This window comes from Otolemur garnettii, unplaced genomic scaffold (genome assembly GCF_000181295.1).
Source record: "Otolemur garnettii isolate 467f Iridium unplaced genomic scaffold, OtoGar3 scaffold00051, whole genome shotgun sequence".
NCBI classification, from domain to species: domain Eukaryota; kingdom Metazoa; phylum Chordata; class Mammalia; order Primates; family Galagidae; genus Otolemur; species Otolemur garnettii.
The window spans coordinates 6,092,916-6,108,988 of record NW_003852446.1 but is presented as its reverse complement, the minus strand read 5'-3'; the positions used below and the strand labels follow the sequence as shown (position 1 = coordinate 6,108,988).

Genomic DNA, 16,073 nt, shown 5'->3' with positions numbered 1-16,073 from the left:
ATGCCTTACAAAAGTTATTCTAGGCCCCCTAAAGGAATATTATACATGAAAACTTGAGATGGAAGTAGCAATGGTGGTTGACTGTGATCTGAAAGCAGCACTAGAATTCAATGCTTGTAAAATCCATTCTCAAGTTTGGTGGCAGGACTTTTCCATAGCAGGACCCCCTGTGGCAAAACAGTATTTACTTCAATCGAATACTGTAAGTGCTATTTTATTCGTTGTAATATTTTAGAATTAATCTAAAGCCAAAGACAATTAAGAATAAAATTCTATTAATCTACAAATGTGAAAATAATAATATCTACATATTAAAAAAACTCAGGTGATAGCAGGTGCTGTAAGTGAGCCAAATTCCTTATCTTTCAGAATGGGACAGTTACAGGTTATATAAAAGGCTGAGCATCTGAGGAATATAATTGCATGCTTATTAACTAAAACAACACTGATATCTGCTAAACACCAGAAAAACAGGTTTTATTTCCTTGATGACCTTATTTATAATTAAAAAATATTAAGGGGGTACAAGTGCTTTTGGTCACATGGATTGTTTTTGTAATACTTGAGTCAGAGATATAGGAAAAACACTTTTAAAAAGGAGTCCATTCAAAGTGTTTACCTTTGGGAAGGGGGCTGGGAATTGACGCAGAGGGAATAGAGTTTTTATTTTTCATTTTAGTACATTTTACGTGGTTTGATTTTGTGACCATGTGCAGTTAAAATAGTATACAAAAGATTAAAAGGGGTTGGGCTGAGGGAGGAAGTTGCCCAGGGTCATACATATACTAAGTGATGGAACAGCATTGTAGATTCATTGAAGTACAAAATCTGGTTCTCAAACTTCAGCAGGCGTCTGAACCCCCGATCAGCTTGTTGAAACACGCATTTCTGGGTTCCACTCTCAGAGTTTCTGATTCAGTAGCTCCAGGATGGAGCCCAAGAACTGGCATTTCGAATCAGTTCCCAAGTGATGGTGATGCTCCAGGACCCACACTTTGAGAACCATGCAATACACTCTAACTCTCATTTTTGAGGCCAATGACGGAATAATAATTCTTAATGCACCGTAAGTTCTGATCACAGTGCTTTGGATATTTTCTTTTTTGGCTAGAAAAAGAATGTGGATTTGGTTTTCCCAGTTTTGCCTCCACAGACATCAGGGAACAGATTTTTTGAATCAACATAATATTTAAGTGATTTCTCCACTAGGGAAGAGAGGTCTTTGTGTAATTGCCTTCAATTTCTGCATTGCCACTTATGAGGCCCACGTAACAGCCATGCCCAGGAGTGAGACCTTACTCAACAGGCCAAGAGAAAGAAGAGAAAGAAAGTATCTTAGGATTAACAAATGTTCACCCAAATTCGGGGGCTGGCAAGTAAGGGTTGCCATGTCACTATGGAAATTTCTGTGCAATCTTAACAGCATGCTGAATGGTTTGAAGGAAGCCTCCATCTAAGGAGTTGAGTTGACAACTTAATATAAATGATATAAAACCTAAATGTTATCACCTAAGCCCTGCACAAAGCAAACAATAGGAAATATTACAATCTTATAAATATGATATCCATTTTCGCCTTTATCCTTTCCCTTATGTCCTCACATTTCTCTTTAAATAATGAGCCATTTGGTCACTGATATTTTGTTATGTGTTTCATCACCTTCCTGTGAAAAATATCACTCTTCACAACAGCTCAAATCAGAAAAGCAAGTGCTTTCATCTGCAGTAAAACATGTTGTAAATTACTGAATTTAGAAGTCTTGCATCTTAAAAGAGGGGCATGTCATTGGCGGCTTAGTAAAGATTAGTTCAGCATATTTATTCTGATTAGCACCAAGGGCTTCACAATTGTCTAGACATGGAATGCCAATAAATCAATTACTCTATAGGAGCGAATCACTTTAGAAGGTGCATTAACTTCCTTGAACCACTAGGCTACCAATTAGTAATGGATTGCCTCTTTGTGCTTATTGGTGATGCACTGGAGATAATGCCACCCCTGAGGAGTTTAATACATTCCCAGGGTAGGAGCCAACAAATCATCATCATTGTTATTTATCAGATTTATAAAACTGTCCCTTTCTTTGCCCTACACATCAGGGATCTGAGACAAAACTGAAAGCACTTGCAAATAAATAAATTGGAATTGCAAAATCAAATCAGTGAATTTTCTGGAGCCTGTTGAGGTAACACTAACTGCTGGCAACAAGAATAAGTAAAATGGCTCCCATACGAGATGTATGTGCTAAAAGAGCTGCCCATAGTCAACAGGTAGTTGTCTTCTGTGACAGTCAATTAATGTGTCAATTTGGCTAGGCCATGGGAACCGATATTTGGTAAAATTCTAGTCTGGCTGTTGATTTGAAGGTATTCATTAAATGAGATTAACATTTATGTCCGTAGACTTTAAGTAAAGAAGATTACCCACCATAGTGTGCATGGGTCTGATCCAATCCACTGAAGGACTTAAGAGAAAAGGACTGACCTCCCCCAAGGAAGAGGGAATTTTACTGCAGACTACCTTTACACTTGAACTGCAACATCAGTTCTTCCCTGAGTCTCCAGCCTGCTGTACAGATTTTGAACTTGCCAACCTCCACAAACGCATGAATGCATGAGCTAATTACTAAAAATAAATCTCTCTCTCTCAAATATATTATTTATATGAGAGATACATACACACACACATATATGTATGTATTCAGTTACTAGGTATGAAATGTCCGATTTCTGTAAGTACTAAATTTGATAGTTGATGTCTCTGACATTTCACTTTGACACTTCTTGTTTTTTGTTTTTTTTTTATTTTTCCACATGAAAAGTCTTTATGAATCCTCTTGTGAAAAATCTATCCAATGGCTGCAGATAACATCACTGTAGAGTCTTTCCTCCTTCGCCTTTCTGCCAGCACCAACATTAGCCTTTCCGGTCCCCCTGACTTTCTTCATTCTGTTCTTGTGTTCCTTTCACTGCTTTCTTGATGTCTTTTTCTTCTCATACAGTCCATGCCTTGCCAGTCTATGTTTGGGTTCATTTCTCTTTGCATAATCCAAAGAATCATAAATCATGCCAAAGCCCGTTGTCTTCCCACCACCCAAGTGAGTTCTGAATCCAAATACAAAGATGACATCAGGTGTGGTCTTGTACATCTTGGCTAGTTTTTCTCTAATATCTGTCTTTGGTACTGTTGCGTTCCCAGGGTGAAGGACATCAATGACCATTTGTTTCCTCTGAAGCAGTCGGTTAGTCATGAACTTCCTGGTCCGGATAGTTACTGGGTCGTTCATGATGGCAGGCGACTATGAAGGTACATCCTCATTCTTTCAAATGTAACACTTTGGTCTGTGATTATCTTTCAGATTTTTTTAAGAGCAATTTTTATGAAACCATGGATAAATCAAAAAATTCATGTTATTTTTGAATATGAGTTCCATGGTGGAACCAATGCAGCCCAGGCAGCCTGAAATATCAACAAAGTACTGGGGAAGGATGTGGCTAATGAATGCACAGTATGTCGATGACTTGAGAAGTTCCATTCTGGTGATTTTAATCTTGAAAATAAGCCATGTGGGAGACCTGAGACCAAAGTGGATAACGGTAAGCTAAAAGCTCTAGTGGAAGTGAATCTGTCTCATCTTACGTGTGAATTAGCAGCAAGGTTTGATGTTACCATTCCAATAACATTTGCCCACTTGAAACAGGTTGGCAAGGTAAAGCAGCTACATAGATGGGTTCTGCATGAATTAAAGGAGCATCAGACAAGATAGCATCTTAAAGCTTGCCTTTCTTTGCTAGCATAACATAAAAGTGAGCCATTTCTACACCATATTATTATGTATGATGGAAAATGGATTCTTTTTGGCAATCTCAAACATTCAGCACAGTGACTGGATAAAGATGAAGGGCTGAAACACAGTCCAAACCCAAATATTTATCAAAAAAAGGTAATGGATGGCTCGGTGCCTGTAGCTCAGCAGCTAGGGCGCCAGCCACATACACCAGGGCTGATGGGTTCAAACCCAGCCCAGGAGGGAGGGGGATTAGAGGGATCACTTCTGAGGTTTATCTTATAAAGGTATAAGTGAATCTTTCTAAGAGTAGAATGTGAATGTTTTAAAATAATAACTAAGAAAATGACATGAAGGCTATGTTAACCAGTTTGATGGAAGTGTTTCAGATTGTGTGTGAAAACCCCACACTGGACCCCAGAAGTGCATTAATGTACATAGTTACCATTCAATAAAAGAAAAAAAAAAACCCAGCCCAGGTCTGCCAAACAATAATAACAACTACAACAAAAAAAATAGCTGGGTGTTGTGGCAGGAGCCTGTAGTCCCAGCTACTTGGGAGGCTGAGGCAAGAGAATCACTTAAGCCCAAGAGTTTGAGGTTGCTGTGAGCTGTGATGGCGCAGCACTCTATCAAGGGCGGCATAGTGAGACTTGGTCTCAAAAAAAATTAAATAAAATAAATAATTGTTGAGTAAGACAATATATCAGAACATCCTTATTTCTCTCTACCTCCCCCCAAAAATCTTCATCCTTAAAGCCCTCTATCTCTTGACATCACAACTTCATTGTGTTCTGTTTGCTACTGTCTCCTTTCTTTGCCACTGTTTCTTACTCTCACCTTACCCAGACCCCACTTTCTCTGCCTACTGTCACTCTTCTAGGTACGTCTACACATGACTCCCAATCTGTGTAACTGCTTCTAGCAGAGCTACAAGGCCAGGAAAGAGGGACAGTGAAAAGGGGCCAGTAATACCTGCTTAAAAATGCTTCACCAAAGTAGAGGTTAACCTGGCCACGTTTTCACCTTCGAATAACTCAACTCAATCATATTCTCTGCTCAATTCCCAGTGAACTGTTTTTCTTAACCATTGGGGAAAAAAAAAAACAAAAAAGAGCCTCTATATTTGATACATATACAATGAGGGTGTTGGGAGTTTGTGTTTGTCTGTGCTTATATTGCCAGAGTGGTGATGATAACAACAGCTAGCATTTTTTGAGAACCTACCTTCATTCAGGCATTAAGGAATTGAATTGACACATGACACACTCTCTTGGGTTCAGCCAGCAATGTGTATTTGCTGATTGGGGATAAGGGGCAGTCTCTAAGGCAGAAGACAGAATTGGATTACATTGGGTCTGAAATTATAACCTTGACACAATTGGAGTGATCAATATTTCCCTGTTGTCTAGTCCATTTTGTGTTTCTATTAATATTATTAATATAATAACATATCTGAGGCTGGGTAATTTACAAAGAAAAGAGGTTTATTTGGCTCATGATTCTACAGGCTGGGAATTTCAAGAAGCGTGTCATTTGCTTGGCTTCTGGTAAGGGCTTCATGCCTTTTATGGCAAAAAGTGAAAAGGGAACAGATGTGTATAAAGAAATCGAAGGGGGGGCAGCACCTGTGGCCCAAAGAAGTAGGGTGCTGGCACCATATGCTGAAGGTGGCAGGTTCAAACCCAGCCCCAGCCGAAAACAGGAAGGAAGGAAGGAAGGAAGGAAGGAAGGAAGGAAGGACAGACATCAAATAGCAAGGGAGGAAGCAAGAGAGAGAAACTGAGGAAGCCAGACTCTTTAACAACTTCCTCTCAGGGGAACTAATCCATTTCTCATGAGAGCAAGAATTTACCCCTGTGGAATGGCATTAATTGATTCATGAGAGATCTACGCCTATGACTCAGACATCATCCATTAGGCTCCACCTCTCTTCTACATTGGAGATCAAATTTCAACACGATTTTTTGTGGAGACCAACCATACCCAAACCACAGCACTTGTGAACATCCCCAGGGGTATCAAACTGACTACCAAGATACCCCAGGGAAAAGCAGTAAATTTACAGAGGGGCAAGGGGATATTTCAGATATTTTAAGTTTTCTTGGGAAAGACCATGGCATCTGTCAAACACCATGTAAACTACCAGCTTAAGATAATTTCATTTCATAATTAAATTGCTACATTTTGATGGCATCATATTTTTGTGAAGCTGGGTTTTCAGTGGTAAAGCTGCTTTCATGTGGTAAGCACCGCATGAAAATCAATGTGAAATAATAAATGAGGGTGACAGTGTCTAATCTGATTCCAAAGGCTGAGAAGGTGGCCAGTGCCCAACAAGCACTAAGTATAAATGCATATTAAGTTATTCAGACCTAATTATTTAATAAAGGGAACTGTTAGGTCTTTGTGTGGGCCTGTGGGGGAAAAAAGATCACGGAGACGCTAAGGACACCGTGAACTGAGAAAGTTAGGGAACCTTTGTGGACATCATTATTTTTGAGGAGAGTCAATAAAGTGTGGGTGTCACTGCATGAGCTGCCTTACAAGACTTCCTCTGATAATTGCCTTGCCCCAGAAGCAGCAGCCCCGTGCACCTAACCAAGGCATGCTCAGAAACTAAAGCAATGGCCTGTTTTATGCTTGCTGGTTCTTTCCTAACATACATTTATATCCAAAGGATTTACAAAGACTATCTGACCTTATGTCTACCAGCTACAAATAAATGCAAATAATGAAAGTAATGAGCCTCCCAGAAGTCTCGAGGATCATATCTCTGATCAAAACCGCCTCAATGCTTTTATATCACCTTTCCAAGAGTATTCAAGCAGCGGTACCCTCAGTGACTTTGTTAATTCGCCTTCATTCCCTTTCTGCAGAGTGTTTTTCTCCCACGAGTCATGCTCAATGCCTTAGAGCACCAGAACTCACACTTTCAGACTCTTTTAGCTTCCATCGTTGTATTCCTCCTCCTGCTGGAGAGACAGCCTTGTTGAGACAAGAGCAGCAGCACGGTTTCTGTTCCAAGGAATTATGGAAATGGATTCTGTATTTGGCACTTTTCTGAGATTTCAAACAACCAAATTTCAAATTTATTGTATTAATCCACAGCCTAGTGCAATGAATATCCAAGCACATTATAAAGGATAAAGTCCTGGTGACAAACTTCATTAATTTTGTCTAGAGATAAAGAGAAAAGAAAAATAGAACCAAAAACATCTAAAGAGATAAGACCTCAAAATAAGGTCATTCCAAGCTCTCTACCTAGTGGAGCAAGCGATCAACTCCTTCAGCGAAGGGCAGCCAGAGAATTTGCTGATGTCTGGAACCACTGAATGTCATAGATGGAAGGGGGCCTTGGAGTTCCTGGTATGTTTCCTATTTTCACATCAGAAAATTGAGACTGGAGGAGTAAGTGAGGAAGTGTGGTGGTATGAATAAAACATAAGCTTTAACATCAGAAAATTGTGACTGCTAATCCTAGGTCACTGCTGACCACATGGGAAATATTCCGGGGCTTCCTCCACTCCCTGACATGTTGTCCCTTCTTTGCTGGAGTTGCTAACACCTCTATCACAGAGTGGCTTAGGTTTTCATATGTGGTGGCACGTCGCCTGGCACACAGTCAAAACTGGAAAAATGTTTATCACTTTCCCACTACCTTTCTGTCTCCTTGCCCAAAGCACAATTAGAGCCAGTATGGAGAATGAAGCGTGTGGCTTCCATCCCCTCGTCTAATGCCCTCTCCACACCCCCAATACACCCAGAATTTCTCTGCTACCCTTGGAAAGTTTTTTAGACTAAAATGCCGTTGGTTAATAATATCATAAGGGCATCTTTATGGCAAGATACTGTTCATGAAACCTCAAGAGGATCAGATCCTGTAGGTCAGGTGTCCTCAAACTACGTCCCACAGGCCACATGCGGCCCGCTTAGGGCATTTATCCGGCCCACCGGGTGTTTTTGCTGCTGTTGCCTGTCCTGCTTAGCAGCCAACTCATCTTGGGACCCGCAGTCCGGCCTCCAGTGGTCTGAGGGACAATGAACCGGCCCCCTGTTTAAAAGTTTGAGGACCCCTGCTGCAGGTTCTCAACAGATATGTGTTATTCAAGTATTATTCCCTAGACCAGTCCCTCTTCTGAGTCCAAGATGACATTTGCAGGTGACCAGTTTTAGGACCACAGAAGAGAAGGGCTATTTGGCTACTGGGCTTTGTCCCTTTAGTGCTGTCCTGACTGTTCAACTTAATTTCCTTAAACATGATGCTTCTCAGAGATTGAAGAAGTAGTTCAGTCTATAACAAACTGGCAAATAATAATATTGTAGTAATCAGTTGTTTCTGCCATGCTGGCATTTCTCCACACAAACCAGAATCACTGTCCTTTTCTTTTTTCAGGGAAAGTCATTTTTGTAAGTACATTAGACCAGAGCAGGTAAACTAATACAAACGTGCTACATCTAAGGGAAAAAAAAAAAAAAAACAGAAGGAAGGAAAGAAGGGAGGGAAATGGGATGGAAAGAAGAGAGGGAGAGAGGGAGTGAGAGCTGGAGGAAGAAAAGGTTAAAGCTATGTGGCAAGGAAGGAAAAAGAAAGGGAGAAAACAAACAGGAATAGGAAAGAGGAAGTACAGCAAAATGTTTCCAGCTCAGGAGCTAGAAGCAGGAAGGGAGCCAAAGAGCCAAAGAAGACTTCTTATTTCATCCCCACCCCTTACTTCATTTTCTCCTCTTACTTTCAAACGCCATGTCTTTGCCAATGCTCTTTGCTCCACTTGGAAAAATCTCTCTAGATCACTCTGCTGATTCAAATCCTACTCATGCTTTAGGGCACAAACTGAATCCCAGCTGCTCCGCAGAGCCATTTCTGATGGCTCAGCATAGAAGGGAGCTGTCCCTTCTCTTCGTTCCAGTTGAGACACTCATTTAGCTAGCCAGTCACTGCTCTTTGCTTCAAGCCTTTATTCCCTTGTAATTACAAAAGAAATATAAGTCCATAATTAAATCAGAAATAATTTACTTAATTACTATTAAATAAACATGTTTGTTTCTATCATTGGTAAATAATACATGAACCATAAAATAATACAGAAGTGTGCAGCATAAACAGTGCAAGTCCCTGGCTCTGCTCCCCCTGAGAGAAATTGCCCTTGTAGACCTCCATCTATGCAGGCTTAAAACCAAAAAAAAAAAAAAAAAAAAAAAAAAAAAAAAGAAAAGAAAGAAATATATACACAAACATCTCTATGTGTGGGATGGGTGTAGGCTTGGGGAAATGTGTGTACAGCTATTAGTTGAGATCTCCCTGTCACCATAGAGTCTGCTAAGATAAACTTGGAGTATTTATTCCACATTCTGTGAGTGCTCAAAGTCCTCCCACAGGACTTTGTGGGCCTTTGTGACTTCCTAATGCATGACATACATTCTCCTGGCCATCTCTAGGTCTGACGTCCTTCCTGCTTCTGCCAATTCAGTAGTTTGGGGACTTATTTTCCCATCCTACAGGTACTATATGTTTTCTGTACTACATTGACCCAGACATGGAATTCAATCCTTTCTTTCATACCCTCACAAACTCAACTCCCAGACGCCAACCTGTGGATTTTGTAGACTTTTCTGAAGATCTTGGGAAGCAAAGCAAGGGTTTCCTCCAAGCAGAGCAAACTCTTTGAAGCAAACATTAGGCCTGCCTGTTCTTAAGAGCTCTTCAGCCAACCATTACCAGGGACTTTGAGCACGGGCAAAGAAATGAATGGCTGAATGCCCACCCTGGCCCCGCTGAGTTGGAGACCAGTCTTTAACAGTACAAGACCATTATTTCTGTGGCATTCTCAGTATTCAGGTCCCTAAGTATAGGAATACTTTCTTCCAGAAGAAGAAATAGAGTCCTCCAGTTTTGTGGTTTTCTGGAGCAACAAAGCTATGGAGTAAGAAGTCGATTAGAGATTGGAGGCTATGACTAGAGTTATTCTTTTCTTTACCGGGATGTGTGTGTGTGCGCATGCAGAGTGAACAGAGTGTAACAGAGTGAACAAATCTCTTGTAGAGGATTGGGTGAAGAACACTAAAACCTAAAATTAAATTCCTTCTATGCTGCCTTTCTCAAGGCTCAAGTAATAGTCTCAGGGCTTTCATTCTCTTTAGCCAGGAAGGGTTTTTTTGTTCTTTTTTGTTTGTTTGTTTGTTTTTACTGAGTGGTAACTATGTACATTAATGCACTTCTGGAGTACAGTGTGGGATTGTCACACACAATCCAAAATACTTCCATCAAACTGGTTAACATAGCCTTCATGTCATTTTCTTAGTTATTATTTTAAAATGTTCACATTCTACTCTTATGAAAGATTCACTTGTACCCTTGTAAGATAAACCTCAGAAGTGATCCCTCCAATCCCCCTCCCTCCACCCATTCCCCCCTCCCTTCTCACTCCCCCCTCCCCATATTCTTAGGCTATTTGGTTATAGCTTTCATATAAAAGGTATAAATTAGTTTCATAATAGGGGTGTGCACATTGGATACTTTTTCCTCCATTCTTGTGATACTTTGCTCAGAAGAACATTCTCCAGCTCCATCCATGTGAACATGAAGGACGTAAAGTCTCCGACAAAGGTTTAATAACCAGAATCCATAGAGAACTTAAACGTATTAGCAAGAAGAAAACAAGTGATCCCATCTCAGGGTGGGCAAGGGACTTGAAGAGAAATTTCTCTAAAGAAGATCGGTGCACGGCTTACAGATATATGAAAAAGTGCTCACCATCCTTAATCATCAGAGACATGCAAATCAAAACTACTTGGAGATATCACCTAACTCCAGTCAGCTAGGAGTTTTAGTGTAATGACCTTATTTATTTACTTTCTCTGCGCCTATATGCTCCTCAACTAGAATTTGACTTCAATCTCTCCTCTTCACTGCACTGTGATTTCTCTTATACTGTTAAGGTATTTTGATTCCAAACCCGATGAACACTTTTCTATCATCTTGCACTTATTTAACACTCGAGAAGCATTTTGTTATTTTGAGGGCAACTTCCCCCTCTTGAAAATCTTTCCTCCTTCGGACACCACATCCATGTTCTGTTTTGCTTCTCGTCTAACCTTCTGATTCTTCTTTTACAATCTCCTTTACAGACTTTCCTCTTTCTGTACTTCAAATATTGATATTCCCTGGGGCTTCTAGAGACCATCCTGGTCTATGGCTCTCTTCTCTTTTTTGCTATTGCTGGAGTGATCTTTGGATCTGATTACAGTCCTTCTACATGACTTAAAACCCTTCAATATTTTACTAGGATGAATTCCAAAACCCTTGGCATAGAGTCTAAGAATATTTATCATCCAGTTCCCACTTATCTCTCCAGCCTCATCTCATCACTCCACATGCCACCCCCAGCAACATTATGCACTAGTTGCACAGAATTACTTACAGTTATTCAAATGTGCCTTACTTTCTCATTGCACATACTGCTCCCTGGGTGCCCTTCCCTTGCTTTGTTACCTCACTCGATGTCACCTTGTTTGGAGGGCTTTCCAGTCCCCACCCTCGTCAGGGTTAGGGGTTGCACCTGAGTGAACTCACTCAATCCCATATCTGCTTCTATCATAGCACATATTTGATTGTACTATATCAAATAGTATAATTGTAAGCTTATGTACTTATCTCCTACAAAGACTGAATTCTTTACAGGCAGAGATTATATTTTATTAATCCCTGGGTACCTACCACAGTACCTAGGTTAGTCATGATAAGATAAACTGTGCTGCAGTTAAAAAAAAAAAAAACCCTCAGTGACATACTAGAGAAAGAGTCTATTTCTCACTCCCACAGAGTCTGATCCAGGTCAACAGACTTTTCAGGACAGTTCCTTTATGCAGTGACTCAGAAATCAAGGCTTCTTCCATTTTGTGACTCCAGCATTTTGACAGGTAGCCCCCATAGACCTTAAGATGAGGGAAGAAGGAGTCTGACAGTGACACACTGACTTTTAAAAGCTTCAGCATGGAAATTGCACATGTCACTTCATTAGCAGCCCACGGCCCAGAAAGAGTTGCATGACTGCAACTTACTGCAAGGAAGACTGCAAAATAAAGGGGGTACCTGGACTATTTGGTGAGCACCATAGACTTTGCCACAGGCGAATTGAACTGATAGACCCCAGTAAGAACAGTAAAAAGTTACAGTTTGATTTACTCATCAGTGATAGAATTTTTGTTGGCGCACTGGTCCAAAAGAAAAGGAGATTGTATTTGAGCTACTTGAAAATAAAAACCAAAAGAAATATTAATCTTGAAGTCCTTTCAACATCTCCCCAACTAGGAGTTTTCAGCTTCAGTGTTTTTTTGTTTTTGTTTTTGTTTTTTTTGCCTTCTTTTTGGTTTTCATCTAATACTGGAGGAAAATGAGGAGATAAATGTTTCCCATCGAAAAACATACATCTATATACTACAGGGCTTTAGAGGCTTAAATAAGTACAATCTATAACCCTTTGTCATCATTATCAGCAGCCACTGCTGCAGTCACAGTTGGCAAACACCACAAGACACCTCTGCAGCAGGGCTGGCTCCACGGCCATTGTGAAGACCAGAGTTTTTCATTAGCCCTACACATACTCCTGTCACTCACTCCTTGTATCACTGTGAACAGTCAAGCAAAGCCCACCCTGAAACAGAGTCATAGAAAAATATTTTTATGAATCTCATAAAATTGGCGGCACCTGTAGCTCAGTGGGTAGGACGCCAGCCACGTATACCAAGGCTGGCGGGTTTGAACCCTGCCCAGGCCAGCTAAAACAACAATGACAACTGCAACAACAACAACAACAACAACAAACAGCTGGGTGTTGTGGCAGGCACCTGTAGTCCCAGCTACTTGGGAGTCTGAGGCAAGAGAATCACTTAAGCCCAAAAGTTTGAGGTTGCTGTGAGCTGTGACATCACGGCACTCTACCAAGGAGGACATACTGAGACTCTGTCTCAAAAAACAAAACAAAACAAACAAAACAAAACTCAGAATCTCATAAAATCAGCAGGTAAAACAATAAAATATGCCAAACTATTTCCATTTCTTCTATGAACCTCTTTCTTTTCTGGTCTTCATTCACCTCAATTTCCATTATCCTAATGTCTGGGATCCTTTAAAATTTCCCCCAGTGGTATTTACTCCTAATGAGGGGCGAGCAGAAACCCACAGTGACAGCGGTGGCATTATTCAGGACTAGGGATGATACACTGTGTTTTCTCCATCATGCTCCAGAGTAGCATCTGCTTGCGAGCCAGCGTTACTCACCGCACTGGGCCCTCTTCATGTGACTCATATCTCACAGCCTCGGGGAGATAATTGCCTATGTCTCAACAGTCTATTTCAACAGAGATCTAATACCCAAAGAGAAAATGAAAAACCTCGACTTTCCAATTTCTGAGCTGCAGTATTCCCTCTTTTCTCCTGCTTTGTGTTCCACGCATTCAACAAGCACTTGTTAAATCATATGCTGTATTGAGCATGCACAATATGCCAAGGGATAAAACACGATGCATCCCCTAAAGCGTCCTACTGTCTAGGTCAGAGATTTTTTAAGCTGCAGGTCATGACCCATGAGTAGATCATGAAATCAATGTAGTGAGTCATGCCAAGATTTTTTTTTTTTTTTTTTTTTGGTGGAGAGGGGAGAGATACAATAGAACAGAAAACATCACGGTACATAATGTTTTATGAAAGCTTTGCTTCATTCCTAGATTTTCAATATGAATTGATGTTCTAAGTTGCGATGTAAATTATTTTTGATTGTAGATCATGGTCAAAATATTTTATAAACATGGTTCTGGTGGGGAAAAAAAGCATAAAAATCAAGTACTGTTCTTGTGGCTATAAATCCTTTCCTTTGTTTTTCTACCTACTTATTGTCTAATTTTGTGTATTTTAAGTTTTAGTTACAAAATTTATGTGAATCTGCAAGATTACAGGATAGCACGTAGGGTCTGAAATATCCCTCCCCTATAATGTAACTCTAGAGAATCCACAGAGGGCAGAGAAATAAATGTGTTCAGTGTCAACAGAGCGAACAAAGGAACAAGAGGAAATTAAAGGAACCAGAAATAAAATACCTGTTTTGTTCTAATGAAAGATAAAGATACTAAAAACTTTAATAAAGCTAACAGAAAATTAACCCGGATCTGCAAAAATTAGGCATACTCAAAATATAACTAGAATGCATGACTTTTAACCAGTAGAAGAAAATTTGATTTATCCACTGGAATAAAGAAAAGATAAAAAAGGAACAGAGTGAAATCGGGTTAAAGAAAAAATACAAAGAAATGTGACAATAAGTCCAGAAATAACAGTCACTGTTAAGATATGTAAAAAGGCAATTTACCATTCTGTAGAGTAATAAAAAACCCCTCAGATTAGACTACAAAATTCTAACCACATGGTTGCTGCAAAAGTCAGTCTTGAAAGAATAATGAAGGTTGAAAATAAAGGCATAAAGAAAAATATACAAGGTAAACACTAAAGAAAGCTAGAGCAGAAATGTTGGTATAATACAAAATAGAATTATCAAGAATACGTCATAAAGCACAAAGGTAATATTATATACTCTTAAAGAGAAAATATATACAAATAACTAAACCTAGCCTCTTATAATATACATAAAAATAACTAGCAGAATTAAATCAGTAATTTTAGTTAAAAATTTTAACAAGCCCTCTCCCTCAAATCCATAGCTAAGGCACATTAAAACAAGAGCAAATCGAATATAACTCACAAACTCAAAAACTACATATATATGTGTGCGTGTATACACACACACACTATACACACATACACATGCACACATACGTATGTAGTTGGACAATGCTGAAAGGCCAAGAGTTGAAACAAATATTTAACCAAAACCTAAAATTAATCATTGTAGAATGAACTTCCAGAATCTAAGAATTAAATATCAACTGCTTTCAATAAAATTTAATTAGTATTCAATTTTTATTATAAAAAGTTACAGTCCAATATTATTATAGATATCTGAAATAATTTCTTAACCTTATCAGCTACTGCATTTTCCTGCAATCACTATTATGCAAATCTGTGCGATGAAATAATTAATGTATTAGTTTCCTAGGGCTATTGTGACAAAGTACCACGGCACCATGGACAGGGTGGCTTAAAACAGCAGAAATATACTCTCTCACAGTTCTAGAGGGTAGAAGTTGAAATCAACTTGTAAGTAGGGCCATGCTCCTTCTTCTTGGTTCTCTCTTAGCTTCTGGTAGTTGCCAGAAACTCTTGGCATTGCATGGCTTGTAGTCACTCACATCATTCCACTCTCTACCTCAATCTTCATGTAGCCACCTTGCCTCTGGGGGTATCTGTATGTCTTCACGTGGCTTTCTTCTAAGGACACCAGTCATCAAGCCACCCTAACTCGATATGACCTTATTTTAACTAATTACATCTGCAAAGATCCTATTTCCAAGTAGTGTTACATTCTAAGGTTCTGAGTAGACATGAATTTTTGGCAGAACACTGTTCAACCCAGGACACTAAGTAACAATCAATTTTTGTGGAGAAGCAAAATGAATTTTGGCTAGCTCATCTTGTAGAGGGCAGTATTGGTGGCAATGTCTCCCCAAGTTCTTCAGCTTTCCTTCTTAGAATGTTCTTCCTAAAGTTACCTTGTTAAGGCACTTACTCGTAATATTTGTATTAAGTGCTGCCAATTTATCTCCTTATTTATTCAATTATTTGAAAGGTCTTAATAATTGTTTTATACATAAAAATTAGTAGCTTTCACAATCATCAATTATTATCACAGCATTGATTTTTTTCCATAATAAGTATATAATTATATCCAACTGACTGTTAGAATTTCAACATGTAAAGTACATAAGGAGTTTTTTAAATTCAAGTTTATACTGGTATCTGGCCTGTGTTTTCAAGGGAAAAAATTAAGAGTAAGTCTAAATGATGTGCCAAATTTACATTACACATGTTATGCTGCTTAGATGTGATGGGAAATTGTGTGATCAGTAATCATTTATCTCAAAATTCAGGTTTTATAGAGATTATGTTTAGATAGGCATTCTACTATTTGAGTTCTCCACAGGTTGAGGCCAAAGCTGAAACTGAGTGTGGGACTGTGGCACAAGGTGAACTTCGGTGCATATACGGCACATATTTAACTTTACGTTAAATGTTTTAACATTTACGACATGTTTTTTGATCAGACATGGAAGAAAAGCTGAGTGTGTTCTCAGCCAGCAGAAAGACTTTAATACTTCCCAAATAATCTACATTTTA

At 39.3% G+C, this 16,073-nt stretch overlaps 1 pseudogene; it reads right to left on the bottom strand.

Moving 5' to 3' along the window:
* Positions 1-2,965: 2,965 nt before the first annotated feature.
* LOC111725996 lies at positions 2,966-3,286 on the bottom strand (annotated as a pseudogene).
* Between the last annotated feature and the right edge of the window lie 12,787 nt (positions 3,287-16,073).